Below are 18,316 nucleotides of genomic sequence, written 5' to 3'. Positions count from 1 at the left end.
CGGAGGAGAGCTAACCAGGCTGCAGCCCCATACACATATCTGGAGAACTACAGACTTCCCAGGAGATGGAAAGTCTGGGAGCTAAAAGTTCTGAAACAATAAGCCAACATTTATTATAGGTAGACAGGAGGACCTGATGTTTGCATAAAGTATATTTTGTGGTCTCTTCTCCACTTCCTTCTGCCATCTCAGGAAGTTTTGCACAAAAGTTAGGTGCTGCCTGCCTGCATCTTCCAGAAAAGTTCCCATCCCACCTGGGGATATGTTTAGAGCCTCACTGCTACCCACACCAGGACCGCCCTTCAGCTTGGCTCTCCCACTCACCTACCAGCACTATCCCAAAACATGCATCAGAGAAGCCTGATTGTCCTGGCACAGGACAGCCAGATATAATGCAGGGCAGCATTACAGCCCCTCAATACCTATGTGGACTGCTCTGAAAATAATGCCTCCTCTTTTATTACATCGGTCCACTACATCAGAGGCAGATGGTTGAGGTATGGCAGCAGAGGTTGAACTTTCCCATCAGTATTTCATTACATGTTGCTGCCATGTGACAGATGGGAGCAGAGGGCAGTCTGACAGAATGGCATCTGAAATGAAAGTACACATGAAGCTTAAGTGTGTCATTGAATTCCTCCATGTGGAAAAAAAATGCACTCACTGGCATTCATCAATGCTTGCTGAATGCTTATAGAGACCCAACAATGAATGTGAGCACAGTGAGGTGGTATGTGATGTGTTTCAGCAGTGGTTACAGCGGGTCACCTCCGATTGTGCCTATTTTTATAAGCGTGGCATGCAGGCTCTTGTTCATCATGGACTAAGATAAACAGGTAACGGAGGTGATGGTGTTAAAAAAGAGTGTTTTGTAGCTGTGAATTACCAAACAATGCAATTATGCATGTTGTATCTCTTGTAGTTTGCATGGAAATAATTAGGAGGCATTAGTTTTGGAGCAGACTACGTAACTGTACATTCCCAGTACACATGGTGATAAGACATACTGGTACTTTGACAGGTATGTTGTTACAAGGTGGGAAAAGAATAGCCAAAGGTGAGAAGCAGGAAGTATAAAAACCATTTACTTGGAAATACGAAGACCAAAGCAGAAATAATGCATTTTGGTGATCATATATCCCAGTTTAAAGCTAATGCATCCTTGCAAAAGCTGCAGTTCAACACTGAGCCATATAATTTCATATTCTTTGACATAATAGAATGCACATATTTATGTATGGCTGTAAAACTGTATTATTTTTAAAAGTTATTTCATTGAAGTGATTGACCTTTTTACATTTCATGGGTACTTTTCTTATATAGTAATAGAAAAACTGTAAACCATTTTACGTTAAAGTATCTGCTCATTTAAATATTATAACCTAGATGATTAAATAAAGACCACTGTGCAATATTTGAAGTTGCCAAGAAAAAAGAAACGATCCATAAAGAAAGAAAGAATTTAAACATTCTACTTAGAATTCTCCCGCTATCTGTTTGCACTTAAATTTGATTTTCTTGTTTTTAATTTTATACTCCTGGGTTTTAAAATGTTCAGCAATTATCTGATTTGTAGCTACAACTGCTGCATGTTTACTTGTAAAATGTCTTTCAAATTAAGATCTTTATTTGTCCTAGATTTTCCCTTAACTTTGCAACCAAACATTTGCAGCTCAACAACAAGAAGCAGTATTTTTCACATTCCAAGTAGTGCTAATGCCAAAGCATTTTGCTGATTTAATGGCTGGTTTTGCAGGATAGAAAAATACTAATAATTCTCAGCAAGCAGAAAATCAACAGCTATCATTTTTCAAATGGAATTTCTATAGCACTGTCAAGTGCCCCATATTGTACAAAGGAAAGGCAATTCAATCCAGTGTTTGATTGTACCTCTGAAGATGAAAGCTTGATACACCTTTTTCTGGGAGCCAAATGCCAAATAATGCACAGCCTTAAGGTGGTTGAGAGTCTTCAATACAGGATTTATGTGCCAAGGGTACATGAATCATTTGTGCCCAAATATTCAGTAACATATTCAATGCTTAAGAGCCTCTGTCAAATTTAATTATCTGCCATCAATGTGTCAGTTATATTCATGCTTGAATTCTAACACTCAAAGGCACATCAGAAACCCTAAACAAACTGAATGGCTCACCCAGGTTCTAATCAAACAGATAACTTCATCTCTTGCAACAGCAGTGCCTTGCAACAAACACAGTTGCTGGACATGGCACAAGTTCCGGCACTCTGGATACCTGCAGCACTATGGCAGAGCTGGGCACTTCACTTTGGGATTATCCTAATTCAAGAATGAACCATTTAAGTTTACCCCTTTCTGTGGAAATGGGCTCTGCAGTCTGGGCTGGCTGTTTCCAAGCCGCCTGCCTTGCCCACAAGCAGAAAAACTGGCTTATGTCAGAAATTTCAGCTTGCAGCAGCAAGCTCTCAGGATTGATGAATACCACCCCAGAACATGCAGGAGTCCTCTCTAAGTTCCCTTGAGGGTGTAGGGGGTGCTTTTTCTTTTCCTGACAACTGTATCAGCAACCCTACCGTTTTTTCCTAAGCCAATTGCATCTGTAACTCTTGGAGAACAATGCAATGAAATATCCCAGCAAAAGCAGTTGAGCACGTTTTCCTGGTTTAGCAAGTTGTGTAAGTTCCTGACCTGCAACCTCTTGTCTTTATTACCCCGTTGTATAGCTTTGGCAGTTGATTGAACAACCAAATTCAGAAGAGGATCCTGCTGGCAGAATCTCTGATGTCTGCACTGCAGTTGGGTGCAGTATACAGCCATACAGCAGCAATGGTACACCTGTGCTGGGAGTCCCAGGCTGCCAGCTCACTTGCTACCTGCACATGCTGCCATCACACCTCTGGATGGCAGTGTATGCACTGGCACGGGCACCGTGCACATCTGAACCACAGCTGTAAGCATAAAAGTGGGAACTCTGTAGAGCAGGCTAGCTGTGAGCACATCTGTATGCACAGAGGATGCTTTGCAATCCATGGTAAAAAGCAACGGTTAGGAAAAATAATCTAAATACAAAGTCCCAGAAACTTAATTTCTCACTCAAGCTTTCTTCTGAGCACTCGTTGTGTGATTGACATTCATCATGCACAGCAGCAACCATGGCTACTCCAAAAGCAGCGTGGGGCTGGGGATGCAGCTGTGCACGTTGCCAGAGTTTCAATGCGCTCAAGAGCCCACATACCAGAGCCGAAAGAGGGATCATGCAGGCAGCTTTCAATCCCTGAATAACTGCTACTCTGAATGCTTCTTGTGACTGGTTAATTCCCAGGGGAACCTGCATGTTTCAGCCCAATAATACCTTTGGTTTAGAGAAAGATAATTCAGAATCCTCCTTGCTTTTCCCCCAAGCGAAATTCATTTGTAAAGGGGACTATTGTTCAAGAGAAGTGGAAATGCTCAGTTAAACCTCAGCCTGTGACAACAGCTCCCAGTGACCCACACTGCTGTTGTGTCAGTGCAAACCTGCAAGCTCAGCTCAAATGAAGAACCAGCTGCTCTCCATCACGGCCCTGCCACACCTGACCTGTGATCTGGAAAGCTTTCAGGATTGATGAATACCACCCCAGAACATGCAGGAGTCCTCTCTAAGTTCCCTCGAGGGTGTAGGGAGTGCTTTTTCTTCTCGTGACAACTGTATCAGCAGCCTTACCATTTTTTCCTAAGCCAATTGCATCTGTAACTCTTGGAGAGCAACAGCTGGGGTCACAGAATCATAGAATCACCAAGATTGGAAAACACCTCTAAGATCATCCAATCCAACTGTCCACCTATCACCACTATTTCCCACTAAACCACGTCCCTCAGTACGCCATCTTAATGTTTCCTGAACACCTCCAGGGATGGTGACTCCACCACCTCCCTGGGCAGTCCGTTCACCCACAGTGCCTGATCACTCTCAGAGAAGAATTATTTCCTGCCATCTAACCTGAATCTCCCTTGGCAAAAGTTGAGGCCATTCCCTCTACTCCTATTGCTAGTTACATGGGAGAAGAGGATGACTCCCACCTCACCATGACCTGCCTTCGTGCTCGCATAATATTTATATGCCACAACAGTTCAGAGATCCTGAAGAACAGCATGTAGGAAAAGATGTTGTGTGGCTTCTTTTTCCCTTTCTACACTGTGCAAGAATGTCAGAGACATCAGGAAAGCTCCCATCTGGAAAAGAGAGGTGGCAGAGAGCAACAGCAAAGACAAGAAGGTACCAAGTGTTGCAACAGACGGCAAGAAACCCAAGGTGTCAGGAGGAACTCTTTGGTTTAACACATCAGGAAAAACAGGCTGGTGTTAGTTTTGGCACAAAAGGAAGGAGAAAGCTTATTTTGGGTAAGTGTTGTGTATTTAATTATGCCAGGTCCTACAAAGCAGACCCCATGCTAACTAGCCCAGAAGGTATCTCCTAACCCAGGTTCCTCTCACTGGCCATCTGCCTCCACCCTGGCTCCCACGATTTTGTCTTGCCTATTCTGAAAACAAAAGCAGCAAGACAGTTGGTACAATCAGACATGCTCTGGAGGAAAAAAAAAACCCCTCTGCTTTTAAAGAGTGTTCCAAGTTCAGACTGATGAAATGATACATAGCCCCCCCCACCACACATATCTCCTGCCATCCATCCATTGGCTTGACAAAGCAGGTAGTCACACACACTCCACATGAATGCACCCGTGGCCAGGTTGCCTTGGAAACCTTCGCTGCTACCTAATATTGTTATAATTGTCAAGAAAATATAGGTTCTCTCCAATGACTCGCAGTATGCTTCCATTTTGCATAAATGAAAGATTTCTATCTGCATTTTTCTAAAGGTTTGCTTTTCTTTCCCCCCAAAATTTTTGAGAAATTTTCTATCCCAGAAAAAAAAAACCAAAAACTGTTGTTTAAACGTTGAAAATGCAATTGTATTAGTAAAGGAGGCTGTGTAGAAATTCCAGCTTCCTGTAGCTGTCAGGAGGGATTTGAACATTCAGGAAAAGCAGCCCTGCTGCCCTCTAAATTGCATTTTACTCTGTACACAGTTCTGAGGCTAGAATTCATCTCCAACAGATCAGGTCAGCCCAAATGCCACCATCACACAACCTTGCTGGGCTGCACACGCTTGCTGTAGCATCACTCACCTCTTAGTGGTGAGCCAGTACGACTGGCAGGAGCCCTGAGCTACTTTCCAGCTGCATTCCAGCATTTCTGCTCTTCAAAACACATGGATATTTATTTTGGCTTCCAGATGAACACTGATGAATTTGGCAAGTCTCCCTCAAAAAAATACCGATCAAATAGAGCGACTGCAAAATAAAATAAAATAATCTAAACTAGTGGAATTTTGAGATCACAAGATATTTAGAAAAAAAAAGATTGTAAAATGAGCATTGTAAACGTTAGTGACTCAGTAGGTGCCTCCTGGCACTCATCTTTGCTGGATACAATGATGTCTATTACAGCGTCCTTCTAATGCATCAAAAACCAACATCAGATTATCATCGTATGTGCAATTCTTGCAATTCTTGCAAATGCATCTGTTTTCATCTACAAATACAGATCAAAATAAAAGTAGTTTAAGTGCATGACCATTTAAAACTTATGCCATCCTGGTGGAACACCTCTTTCACTCACCTTCCTCTTAGTTCGTCTCCAAGATTCCGAATGCTTTTTTTTTTTCTGTGAATTTCTCTTACACTGCTATGACTTTGCTTTGACTTGTATTGTTGTTAAGGGGCATGGGATTCACTTATTTTTTTTCTTTCAATCCTTGCTCTGTGCTCATGTTTTTTACCTTTTTGATCAGAACAAAGTTCTGGGCTGATGATACTCAGCAGTGGGAAGATGTTCTGATGGACTAGCTGCCTCCTTAAACAGTATTGTTTTAGGAAATACGCCGGTTTAGATGGAACAGAAACTGTCTGACACAGAATAGAACACTGAGTGTTTTATTAATGTCCTTCTTTGGTCTGAATTTCCTATTTCACTCCCACTTTCCATGACAGTCCATCATTTTGAGACCTGCATCTCATAGTATATTCACCATATTTTAATTTATTGTTCTCCTTCAATGCATTAAACACATCAGTGACTCCAGTGCTAAAGTTTTGCTTGCCTCCACCTAAGAATGGCATTTTGGAAGTAAAAAAGGCCAAATATCCACATCTTTAACACACAGGAATTAGGGCTGTTGTCTTGACCAGTTTTAAAAAGCTGGAGAAATGTCCTACTACACTCACAAATACACAACACAGAGCTTATAACTATACAGATGCAAAGGACATTCACTTTCCTCTATGCAATGCACTCCCTTCCTTCTTTTTTTTTGTAGTAAGTGCTAGCAAATTGATAACCTGGGCTAGCAGTGTGCTGCAGTGCTTTCAGTAGAAAAGCAGCCGTACACTACAGGAGATACTGCAGAATAGGGGAGTAGAAGGCTTGAAATTCAGCAGATGGCATGCACAGTGGCTATGCCAGCCTACCAGGGCCCTTCCTGTGCCTAAGGGATCACTTGCTACATTTATAGTGAGCTGGGAATGAGAGACATTCTGTTTTATGGTCCTTTCTTTTCCTCCTTCATGTACTTTTGCTTTTAGCCACCAAGCAGCAGCAATACAGCTCACCAGAGATTCTGCAATAATAAGAGTCCAGGAAAAAAAAAAAGAAAAAAAAAGTTCTTCTATAACAACTGGTCAGTTCAAACCTGCAAACTGATTGCCTTGTATGATTGCTAATAGCTCTGTTTACTTGGAGCCAGACTACAGTAGTGTTTTTGGTTCACAAACTGGGCTGGCATCGTGTAAGTGTGTAAAGAAGCAGTATTTATCATTGTCATGATTTTGTTGCTTTCTTCCACATTTGTAAGAGCTGATAACTAGCATCTCAGAGACAGCACAGCTGGCCTGCGAGATGTCACTGCATGAGCAAAGGAATGGCTCTCTTCAGAGAGCAGGCACAAGCTACTCCTCCCAAGGTATAAATAAGTGTCACAGGAATGGAAACACAGCATTTGCCCTCACATGTTTTCCCTTGTGTCAGCTTTTAATTGATACACTCCACAGGGCACACATAAGGTGATCAGGCCTGTATGGTTTCAGTGGCAAAGAAAGTTTTTGTTTATTTTTTCCACCTGTACTTGTGGGATGCTGCAAGCAAGGGTTGAGCAGAGGGCTGAACATTTATCCAATCGACATGTCAGTCAATATGTAAGGCTCTACTACCAGAAAGCAAGTAGTGGCGTAGAAAACTCATTTGCTTTGATAATGAGGAATTCTTGGAAAACTAGCAATAAGATCTGGTACAGAGAATCCTTACAGACATTCATTACCCCCAGTCTGAATACAGGGACAAATAAATAAACAAGCCTTTTCTCCTTCCGTTTGTGGTCCATCAATGGCAAATTTTCCTCTCCCATTTTATTGAGCCGCAACGTAGGACACCAAAAAAAGCACCCTCTACTTGGATAAAGCTCAGCAAGAGCAAATCTTTTCTCTTGGGAGGGGATTGAAGCAAAGCCATGCAGAATGTCATGGCAAGCCTGAGGTAAATTAACTCAAGCTGTCTCAGAGACACTTACCTAAATCACCTTTCTTGTTGTGCAAGCACAAATATCCTTCATTTTCACAAGCACTAAAAAGAACCGTTGAATTCATTTCTTCCCAAATAAAGAGATGTTGGAAGTCAAACTCAAGTTAACCACCTGAGAAATATTTTCCTAGCGCTGTAATTCAAAATAATAAGAAAAATAAAAGGAAAAGAAAATGGAAAAAAAAAAATTACAGAATTGCTTTGGCCAATAATCTGATAATCAGCCTGTTGAAATTCTTTTTGAATAGCACCCTGCTATATTATGGCAGCCTATATGCACTACCTTGACATTCTGTAGCAACTGGATCTTTGCCCTCTCATTACAAAATAAAACATACAGCATTTTAATGTAAAGGATAATTTCAGGTTTGATAACATGAAGCAGTGAGTAGCTACATTTTAATACTACAACGACATCATTCAGATTTCCTCTCTTGGAAAAAATTTTTTTTGTCACTCAAGGCAATATAAGTTGTTCCAATGCTTTTGTGAGAAAAATGGTACTGACATTAAGTCAGAGGCTCGAAAGATTAATCATGTTCAACTTTAAAATCAGGCACATCCAAAATATTCTCCTTCAATTTGCATTTCTTTGATCCACTAGACTTTGGCTGAGACAAGAGAGGAAATTAAGTCAAAGACAGATTCCCTTCCAATTAAAATCTAGCAGCGACAGGAGGATTAATCTTCTGCCCTGTTCTGTCCAGGCTGTGTATCCTGTGGTTCCCACAAGAAACACTGTAGGGTAATGAGTGGCACAAACAGGCTTATCAGGAAAGGGTAACAGTATGGATCATGCCTGCTACATGCAGGTCACCACTGGTGAATTCTAGCAGGGCATGGGATGAGCTTCACCCTGCTCCTGCCTCAAATGCCCACCCTACACTCCAGCAGGGAGGCATGGAAAAGATCTACCCAGATATCACAGGCTTCACTCCACAGAGAGCATCAGGAAGTGGAGAAAGGAGCCTCTGCAACCATGTCCCTTTAGGTGGGAGCTTTTGGTGCGTCTGTCAGTGCCAGGAGATAGTGGGATGAGCTACTCCGAGGTCTTCTTTCACCCACCTCTAGCATCCAGGCTAAGCGCGTCTTTCACTACCAGTGTTAACTGATTTTGGATGGTAGGACTTGAAGATAAGGATTATTTCCTGATGGAGACCTCTGTGACAATCTGCATTCCTTTCTCTTCTCCTGCAATAAAAATGTATATCAGGATTTAAATATGGATGCCAAAAATGAAAATGCAGCTTACTGAAGAAAGGAAGAACACATTTCCTAATATAGATCATTTTTTCCATTCCTGGAAGAAAGTAGGGGAATTAGCAGCACCTGCAAAGGCAGAAAACAAGAAAAGTAGAAGAATCATGGATAATTGATGCTGTGAAGGCAAAGACATCTTTTATGGAAAACATAATAGGCAAGAAATTCAGCTGCCGTATATTAGCTGATTTACATCAGCTGAGGAATGTGGTTCAGTATGATTTAACAGTTTTCTTATGTTACCTGGGAGATAAACGATTCAAAATATATAGAGAGCTTAATGTGAATTCTCTGTCATCTCTTGTTGATTAATAAATTCAGAAGTTGTTACTATTATTTAATATAGAGAGTCATTACACAGTAAATTAGAATACAACAAAACATTAAATGCAGCAGAGCATTACTTAAGTGTAATCTCTTAAAATCAAAGCAAATGAAGCAAATCAATTTTAAAGGTCATTAAGGGTAGCTGAAGTTATAAGAATGAAATTACCAAATTATGTCAGCTTTCAGGCTGCTCCTAGGACAACTAGTGGAGGGCAGAGATAGAGGCAGCATTTCCAATTTTGCTTCCACGGAATGCCCTGCTACCTTTGGCTGTGGTGAGAAGATCCTGTTATGTTCTTACCCTTTAACTGAAATGGGAAACTTCCAAATGTGGTTTTCTAAGGGCATGAGTTTGCACAGTTGCACTGTGACTGCCTAAAAGGCACTCCTAATAGTGTTTGAGCTGCTTGCACAAACTCATCTGAATTGAAAGGGAGGGTAGAAATCTCTAAGGTAAGTCACAGCTGCAAAACCTGGGGCTAAGTGAAAGGTTTCTGCAGTTCCCCATGCCGAATATCCTGCTAAGTGGCCAAGAAGTTGTGGGGCAGCTCAGATCAAGCCTTGAAATAAGGCCACCTCCTGCCTGGGCAACCATTAGCAGATGGCAAAACAGCCACAGATGCAAAGCCTGCACCCCACACCAAGAGATCACTACAGCAAAGAAAGAAGCTTAATGTGAGGAAATGTAAAGTGCATCCCAGATGAGTCTTCCCAATAAAGGTGGTATAAACCATCTATAAATGGATTCTCCCAATGTCAAATCTATAGGTGCCAAAATGATTCATCTCACTAAAAGGATTGCTATTTTTTATTGACCAAATGGCCTCAATAAAGGATATACATGCACTCTTCTCCATCAAGCACAATTGCAGAGGATCACAGGCTACTGTATTGTGCCCTGGAATGTGGAAGTTTGATGCAGCTTTTTAAAGGAGGGATTCACAGAGAATTAAAACAACCACCAATTTCCAGATTGTTTTGCAAGCAAACTTTCTCCCCATTAACTGCTGCATTTACTTCTGCTCCTTATGCAAATCCTGCAAAGCCTTTTTCCATAGGAATCCATACTTTGTAGCAACATCATGAAAACGCACATCCTGAGATTTTTCTGTCATGCTCAGCAGCAAATCCTTTTCTATACTTCCCTTTCAGCTGAGCTGAGCAGGTGAAGCTGCCAAGGGGGGACACACCCAAACACACAAGAATAACATCAAACTGTGGGAGAACAGAAGAACGTTCAGCTGAGCATTCTGTATAAATCGCTTTTATTTCCTGCACTTGACTGATGGCTAGGAGGTAGGTACGATAAATACAATGTTCAGCTTTAGTTCAGTAAAATCAATGACCAAAATCCTAATTTTATAGCTAGGACTGTAAACTAAACATGTGGTTAATACCTGCCGGCTCCTGACTGTGCACACAGTAAGCAGGTGGTGGTCATTCACTGTGTGGCAGTTCTGGCACCTGAAGTTCACCACTCACGTGATGCCCCTGCAGTAGTACTTCTCACCTTCACGAAGAAGGGCTAGAATCTCCTTGGAGTAGGCACTGTCTTTGTGACGACTGTAGTAGTAGGCTCAAAAAAAGTGTCCCGAGTACTTCATTGTAGTGAGAACCAGTAGGACTGAAAAGATAAAATGGGTTGGCAAAGAAATTTCTTCTTACTCAGGAAAAAAGAGAATTCTGTCTACATGTGTAATAGGCAATGGACCTACCTTCACATAACTCCTTGTAGAAGTACAGATTTCCAAGCAGTGATCTGATTTCCACATCTTTCACAATTTTCTGGAATGTAATGGAAAAGGTTCTTTTCTCCTGATCTGAAGCTGAGATTAAAAAAATGAGCCATTAGTAAATGGAAAACATCTGTTGACCCCTGGATCTCAGACAAATTTCTGCAGTGGCACTTCTAGTAACAGTAAAACCTGGATACATTTTTTTTTCTAGGATAATACATGTACTTCACAATACAAATCATGGTGGGTTACCTCTTCCTGCTGGCACTTGACAGCCAGCATATTTGACAAGTGAAAATTTTTTCTCAGGAAGGACAGAATCCAAGCTGTAAAACTTCAAGCATACCCAAAAAAGAAAACCACCTACAGGTGCTAAGGCCCATTGCCCAGCCAAGCTAGGCTCCCATACACAGCAGATTGCAATACATACACACACATAGCCCCAGCATGTACATAAACAATTTACTAAAATCAATGTATCCAAACAACTCAAGCTGAATTCTGAAGTTCCGTCTGAATCTAGACACAGAGAGATCAGGCCATAGGAAGAAGAAGTGGGCTTCTATTTATCCTACACAGTAGTATTCTAGATTTCAGGGGAAGTCTATATGGCCACCTCCTCAACAAGTGTACTAGATAGCAATACGAACAATGGTGAGAGGCTGATGTCAGTGCACGTATCCAGTGTGGAATACAAAAGATATGAAAAGTTAAGGAGCTACCTGGGAACTAATCCACCCACAAAGAGTAGTGCCTGCCTCAGCTAGCAAGAAAGGCTGAATGCAAAAATAATTAGAGGCAAATAAAATGGCCTCTTCCTGTGAGCAGCAGGAAAACATGCACTGAAGGTACAGCTGTGTGACTAATTGATTTAGGAGGTTTGTTGGCAGTCTGAAAATCAAGAACCCAACAGCTTGTTTTTTCAGTTCAGTGCAGTTAACGTACTCTGCTATCCAACAAGTTCCACAATGTGGCTTCCCCATGATCTAATGAAGTATGAACCCAGGAATCCATTCCTCTCTGGAATCCAGTCCTGTATGGACACTCATTTCCACAAAATTCCTGTAAGACTTTTAGGCTGCATTCAGACAGTGAGTAATGAAGGGTATAATTAAAGGAGGAAAGACAGATGCAGACACACACACACACAGCCATACAGATGGGACAAAATCGGGCACAGCAAGAGCCAGTTCATCTATAGGCACAGACTGTACTTTTATATAGCCTTCACCAGTATCAGGAGGCAAAACCGAACAACTGAGCTGCCATAGAGACTAAGTTCTAAGCCTACATGGCTCCATACCACTAAGCAACATTTGGCAACAAAATTCTTTTCCATCTATTCATACATCTCTTGTAGTATAGGTTAAACTACCCTGAGAAAATAAATATCTTTACTCAGTACTGTTGCATCCCTCCATATCTCCTAAACAGAATTGCTTTCTCATGAAGGAATAAATGAGAGGGTTAGCTGCTCTCTCTAGTTATTACAGCATTTGTCATAATAGCAAGATTTCAGGGTGAGATGATATTATAAGAGATGTTTAGACAGAGTGAAGTATACAGACAGAAAAATATAAAATGTCTATGTTTGCTCATTACAGGAAAAAGCCATTACACAGGCACTTATTGGACACAGACTGGTGTTCAGACACTCTCCTCCAAGCTGCAAGCTTTCAAAACAAAAAGAAACAAACCAAAAAGACACACAAAAGTCCCTTTCTGGTACAACAACTGCTCTAAGATGTTGAGATGTCACCAGTTGCATAGGTACAATAGGAATTTTTCCAGAGTGAATATAAACTTTGAAACTCTGATTTCTTATGGCAGCCATTCCTTTTCTCCCTAGTATTCAAATTTCCGGTATCTAATCCGACCACAGCTTAACATAAGGATGATTTTTTTTTTCCTTGGAATAAAAGAACTGGGGTCAAAAATGGATTAATGCTCTGTGCATCTCTGTTTTGAAGAATACCTCTAGCTCAGTAGGACACAAATGCACAGAAGTGTCTTCCATTCTGTGATGAACTTCGCAGAAACAGAAAATCACATACTTCATTTTCTAGGGACACGCACAAAATTTACCCCTTATTTCCAGACTTGGCGAAGAACTCAAGCACCTGCTTCACAGAATTGAGCTATTACAGCTATGACAGCTCAGATCAAGACCATGGAACAACACAACATCTGAGAGCACAGCATAAGGTAATGTTTATAGGTAGGCTTTTTAACAAGCATAACATAAAATTATCAGTCAGCTATTAGCTTTATTCATGCAAAGTATTTGTTTCTCAAATAGGTTCAGTTCTAGGAAAAAAAAATGTCACTATCCTTATGAAGGTACAAAAGAAACGCAGAAGAATGGAGGAAAAAAGGCTAGCGACAAGGGATCTTGATACACTGCCCAGATGCTGAATTTTCTTCTCTTCCACTATGAAATGTCATGATGCAAACAGAAGCCACATTCAGCCATCAGTATTTATAAATCCCTGAAACTGCCGACTTAATTTTGAGAGCAGATTTTTTTTTATATACAACTGTGCAATTGCAGCAGACTGAAAGAAAAGCTCGATACCAAACTAATGAAAAATGAGACAGTGTTAATACACTCTAAGCCCTAGCAAAATCTGTCTTATTTATTCATTGTCTTGCTGATCTGGAACCTTTAAATAAGAAACCTGGCCTGTTCACAATTATTGCTTAATTAATCCTCAAAAGGTCTATGAATAATGAGGCAAAAATAACAGCAGCCATTGTAGAAAGAAGAAATATAAATAGAGATGAAATATTTTGTCAGGAGCAGCACTTGTAGAACAAATATCCTTGCTTATCCTCCTTTAGCAAATGTAACAAATCTCTTCCTTTAAATTGAAAAGGCCATAAGCATAATCAAGTCCATCATCTTCTAACCCTGCACAAAATGTACTTTTGGTTTTGCAGGAATACCTTGGCTGGTAGCAACTGCTTGTCATCTCCCATGGCCGGGCACAGCTTCTGCAGTGATATACTGAGCTGAAGTTCAGCATTCCCTTTCCCACAGAAGATACTCAATGCAGCATCTGACCCCTTCTCATGTACTACAGAATTCATCATTCTCAAACATTTGCCTGGCAAGGCAACACTTTATTACCTGTTTCAAAAGAAGGAAACATAAATAGCGATTAAGCATCTTGCTGCTATTGCAAGAGGAAAGAGCCACATCAGAGAAATACTGAAGAAATTATTCTCATTTCACTAGCTTACTGGAAAAAAAGAACAAACTCACCAATTCTCTAACTGAAACATATAGGTGAAAACTTTCCTGAAGAGCATCTGGACAGTAATAAAAAGTATCAAAAGCTGAGGCTGTATATGGTGAGAGTTTTAGTATGTGTGTGAATGAGAGTTTTCCAGACCAACTCCTGCAAATGGAGCCTGCAGGACTGGCAGTCAAGAATGGCTACAAAACTCAGTAGAGATTCCAAAAGCAAACAATATCAGGTGAGAAAAATCTTCCTTTGTGCTTTAAAGGAAAGAGTCTATTCCAGTGGTTATCAGGATACTACATTTCTTTGCTTGCAAAAATATAGTGCCTCCTTTCAGGAAAGACCTAAAACTGCTCAGTGTTGATTAAAGTTCCAAAGAGGAGTTGTCCCCTTATTCTGGACTAAGACTAAGCCCAAGTAGCAACAAGTTATAACCAGGTGAGAAAGAAAAGTGAAATTTTCTGTGAGCATCATGAAAGACATGGTGATATACTGACTCAGAAAATCTCCCTTCCTCTGCCTTCTCCAACCTCATCACACATATAACTCCTCCCTTAAGGCTGCCATGAAATGAAATAGAGCAAAAGTAGTATAAACTGCAAAACAGATCAGTGCCAGCAACATTTCCACCCATGGAACCACATGAGTACCATGGACCAACATTACTCCTTTCTTACATAAGAGGATTAAGTGGCCAACCAGATGAGCTACAAGACTAGCTGATATGCTCACGGTCAGAGGGAGAAATTGAATAACTTTCCTGCTAGAGAGCTCCACACGTTAAGCCTGTTCCCCAGACCACTGAGCACTGCCCAGATAAACTCTCACTACACAACATATCATTAGGTGATTATTAGGTATTAGGTGATTCCAGGCGTGAGCTAAAGATCACCTCAAAAAAGAAAACAACAAAAATCCAACATCCTATGTTTTCTGAATTACTTCACCAAGCTTACTAATCTTTCCGATGGATATCTTCCAGAAGCAACAGGTGTGCTACACACTGCTGGGGAGCTCAAATCTGCATTCAAGCCAGCAGCAAAGATCTCAGGAGACAGAACTTCTGCCAGGTATGATCACGTGCCCCCAGAGATACTGCCTCCACTCAGAACTGATTCTGCAGAAGTTTACAAAATTCAGGCACTGCCATTCTGTAGAAACCAAACCCTGACCACAGTCACCTGTCCTGGGTGCTTACAAAGGGTGGCCAGACACCAGAATAGCTGGAAGTGTGATAATACAGTGCAATTCTTCTACACCTTCATGAACACACGTGCTCTTCAGCTGTATCTTTTGCTGTATCTTCTGTTGCCTACAAGTTTTTGTATAGTGCCTTCTTTCCATTCTTGTGCTGAAATATTCCAGTGTCCCACCAGAGACAGCAGCTGCCCTGTGGTTCTCTGCAACCAGGATCAAAGCAGTGCACATTCCAAAGTGGGAGAACATTTCTTATTCTGAGATAAAAGTACCAGAAGACAAAATGAGACACAAAATCTTCTTTCTTAAAATGGATCACTCTGCAGTCAGGAACAAAGCCTGCAGATTCTTTTTTTTTTTTCTCCTTCCTAATGCATCAGTGCATTTAACTTTTAAAACAGCTCCTGCTTTTTCATTTTATGTACTTAGATGCTTTCCACTCCTCTGTAGTGAGGGCTTTCAGGATTTTTCTCCAGTAACAGTAGAAAGGTTGCAGTCATTAAAATCCCACCCACAAAGAGCCAAAAGCCCAGGACAATCCTACACAAGCCTATCAGGTAGGAATGAACCTGCCTGTCACGCAGCAACCGAAGGTTCGAGCCCTATTCTCTTCACTGCTGATAAAAGCAAACCCAGGTGGGATCAGGCTGTCAAAGGAAAAGGCCACTCTTTCAAAACAGCTATTTAAATCAGATCCAAAATAAACATCCAGCCTGGCTAAATGCTTTTGGGGCTGTAAGATGAGTAATGATCATGTTCTCTATTTATCTATCATTAAACTACGTGACATAAGGAAGAATCAGAGGCCTAAGCATATTTGCAACCAGGGGTAGGATGGAATAAGATGTACTAGGATGTTTGGGGACTAAATTCCCTTTACTACTCCAGCCTCCTCGGTTGAAGAGAAAAAAATGGGGCATTCTATGTCCTGCAGTTAAAGTAAAGTGACTTTTCTGTGCTTCAGTCTGTAGTCAGTGATCAAGGAGCTGAGCAGGACCTCCTCAGGAGCTGTGCAATAGGGATCAGGTGCCAGAGCATCTGCACATCTCCACACTGAGTTTATCTGCTTCTCTCTAGTAGTTGGAAATACTGAAACAATTCTGACAAAAAGCTAACACAAAAAGCTAAAGCAATTAAATGAGTTTCCCTAGGGAGAAACTTCCCAAGAGGAACCAAATGGCATCACCAGACAAAAGAATCTTTATTCTGAGTTTGCTTCTCTCTACAGCACCTTTAGGTCAGAATTTCCTTCCCTTCTTGGTGTCACATTTTGCTATGATGTGCTCAACCCCAGAAAGTTCCTAACATTTTATAGAGAAGCGTGAATGAGAAAATTGTGATTGGTTTATCCTTCGGTGCAGGGGAGTAGGGTCAACCTTCCTTGTCCTTCCAGATGGCCCAAGATTTCCCCCATCCCTTGCCATCCACCAGAACTGTGGCTGTCCTTGTGTTCCACCAGAGCCTTTCCCATTACAGCCAAAACACCACATGGGCAGATAACACACAAATTTAACTGACTGGCCTATCGGTGTACAAGAAGCTCAAGAAAGTGATTTCCTTCCTGAAAAGCAGAATGAACTCAGAGTAAATTAGGCACTTCTTACTATCTTCCTTAATCACTGCCAGAATGTGGAATTAAACCAGTTCCTTGCTAGAGAACTGAGCACTTCAAGTACAGACCTGACACTATTGAACACTATCCAGAGAAGTAGCAGCACTCAGACTAGTCAATAAAAAGCAACACCAACAGTTTTCTTCTGCTCCAAGCCAAATAAAAAAGAACTGGTACCACATTGCTGCTGAGGATGTATTTTGCAGCCTAGCATCATCTCAATAAAACACACATGTTTCTCAGTTAAGAAACATGGTCTCCATCGAGACTTAGCACAGATCTCATGGATCCATACTGTGCATTGGTATGAGCTCAATGCTGGTGAAGTTTCATACAGAGCCAATTGCTAAATTCAGTATTTCAGTGCCCCCAAACCAAAACTAAGGCACTCAATTAATTACTTAGCAGCATTCTGGTGCTTTTATACATCCCCTGCAACCAGCAGGATAAAAAATAAATAAGTTGTTAGCCTCTACTAAAGGCTTCCAGGATATTTATTTATAGACTCATTTATAGGTGCCCTTCACGGAAGCATCTGACCTTTTCATAATGATTACTGAACCTCTCCCATAAAGCCTGTGCATAATGAGACAGCATTATAGCGCCCATTTTAAAGAGATGAGAACATGGACTGAAAGTGAGTAAATGATCTGATTGCAGAAGCAATCTGTTCCACAGACATGTGCCAAACAAAGATGCCATTTCTCTATCACATCTCCATTTAAAAACACCTGGACTGCTCTAACTGCTGCTGGAAGAACTCTGCAAGTGTGGAACAACCTCAGGTTGGCACTGGACCAGGAAACACCATGAAGAAAATTGCTCACAGCCAAGCTATCCCACCCAACACTCACAGAACCTTCTGACTGCTATACCTCTTCATGAATGAACGAGTGAAAAAACCGCTATGGTTTGGAGGTTGATTTTCCTTCCAGTCTCCCAAGTTGCTGCTGATTGCTCAAGGAGGCCAAGGTCTTCTGCCTGGAAATTAAGACATGGTGGAATGCCACAGCAAAGCTTCATTTCAACCCTTTGAACTTCCATCTGGAGCAGTTCTTACCCCCACATAGCTAGCAGGATCCCAGAAGATTACTCCCTCCTTTAGGCATCTGAGATTAGATCCTATGCATATCTGCAATATTTACCTTTTATTTGCTGTCAGAAAGATACAGATTGTTGTATTGCTTCTTGTCTAGAACTAATGACCACAGATGTGGCTCCTTTCTACATTACCATGCTGAAAAGTTTCCAGAATGTCTTTCAGAGGCAAAGATGCCATCCTGTCACAAAAGCAAATGCAACAAGGTATTGCCAAGGCTGCAGCTCAGGAATGAGTTGAATCCCTCTG

The 18,316-nt window shown here is 41.2% G+C and overlaps 1 long non-coding RNA gene across 1 annotated transcript in view; it reads right to left on the bottom strand.

Annotated features, from left to right (window-relative positions):
- Window positions 1-5,173: 5,173 nt before the first annotated feature.
- LOC125692589 (uncharacterized) overlaps window positions 5,174-18,316 on the bottom strand; it is a 51,953-nt gene continuing 38,810 nt past the window's right edge. Inside the window, exons 5-10 of the long non-coding RNA XR_007376767.1 lie at window positions 13,861-14,044; window positions 10,894-11,004; window positions 10,576-10,802; window positions 8,657-8,782; window positions 7,581-7,724; window positions 5,174-5,310 (exon numbers count right to left, since the gene is read on the bottom strand). This is a non-coding gene — a long non-coding RNA (uncharacterized LOC125692589). The remainder of the gene's footprint in view (window positions 5,311-7,580; window positions 7,725-8,656; window positions 8,783-10,575; window positions 10,803-10,893; window positions 11,005-13,860; window positions 14,045-18,316) is intronic.

The sequence above is a fragment of the Lagopus muta genome, chromosome 4 (genome assembly GCF_023343835.1).
Source record: "Lagopus muta isolate bLagMut1 chromosome 4, bLagMut1 primary, whole genome shotgun sequence".
Lineage (NCBI taxonomy): Eukaryota > Metazoa > Chordata > Aves > Galliformes > Phasianidae > Lagopus > Lagopus muta.
This window is presented reverse-complemented; position numbering and strand designations above follow the sequence as displayed.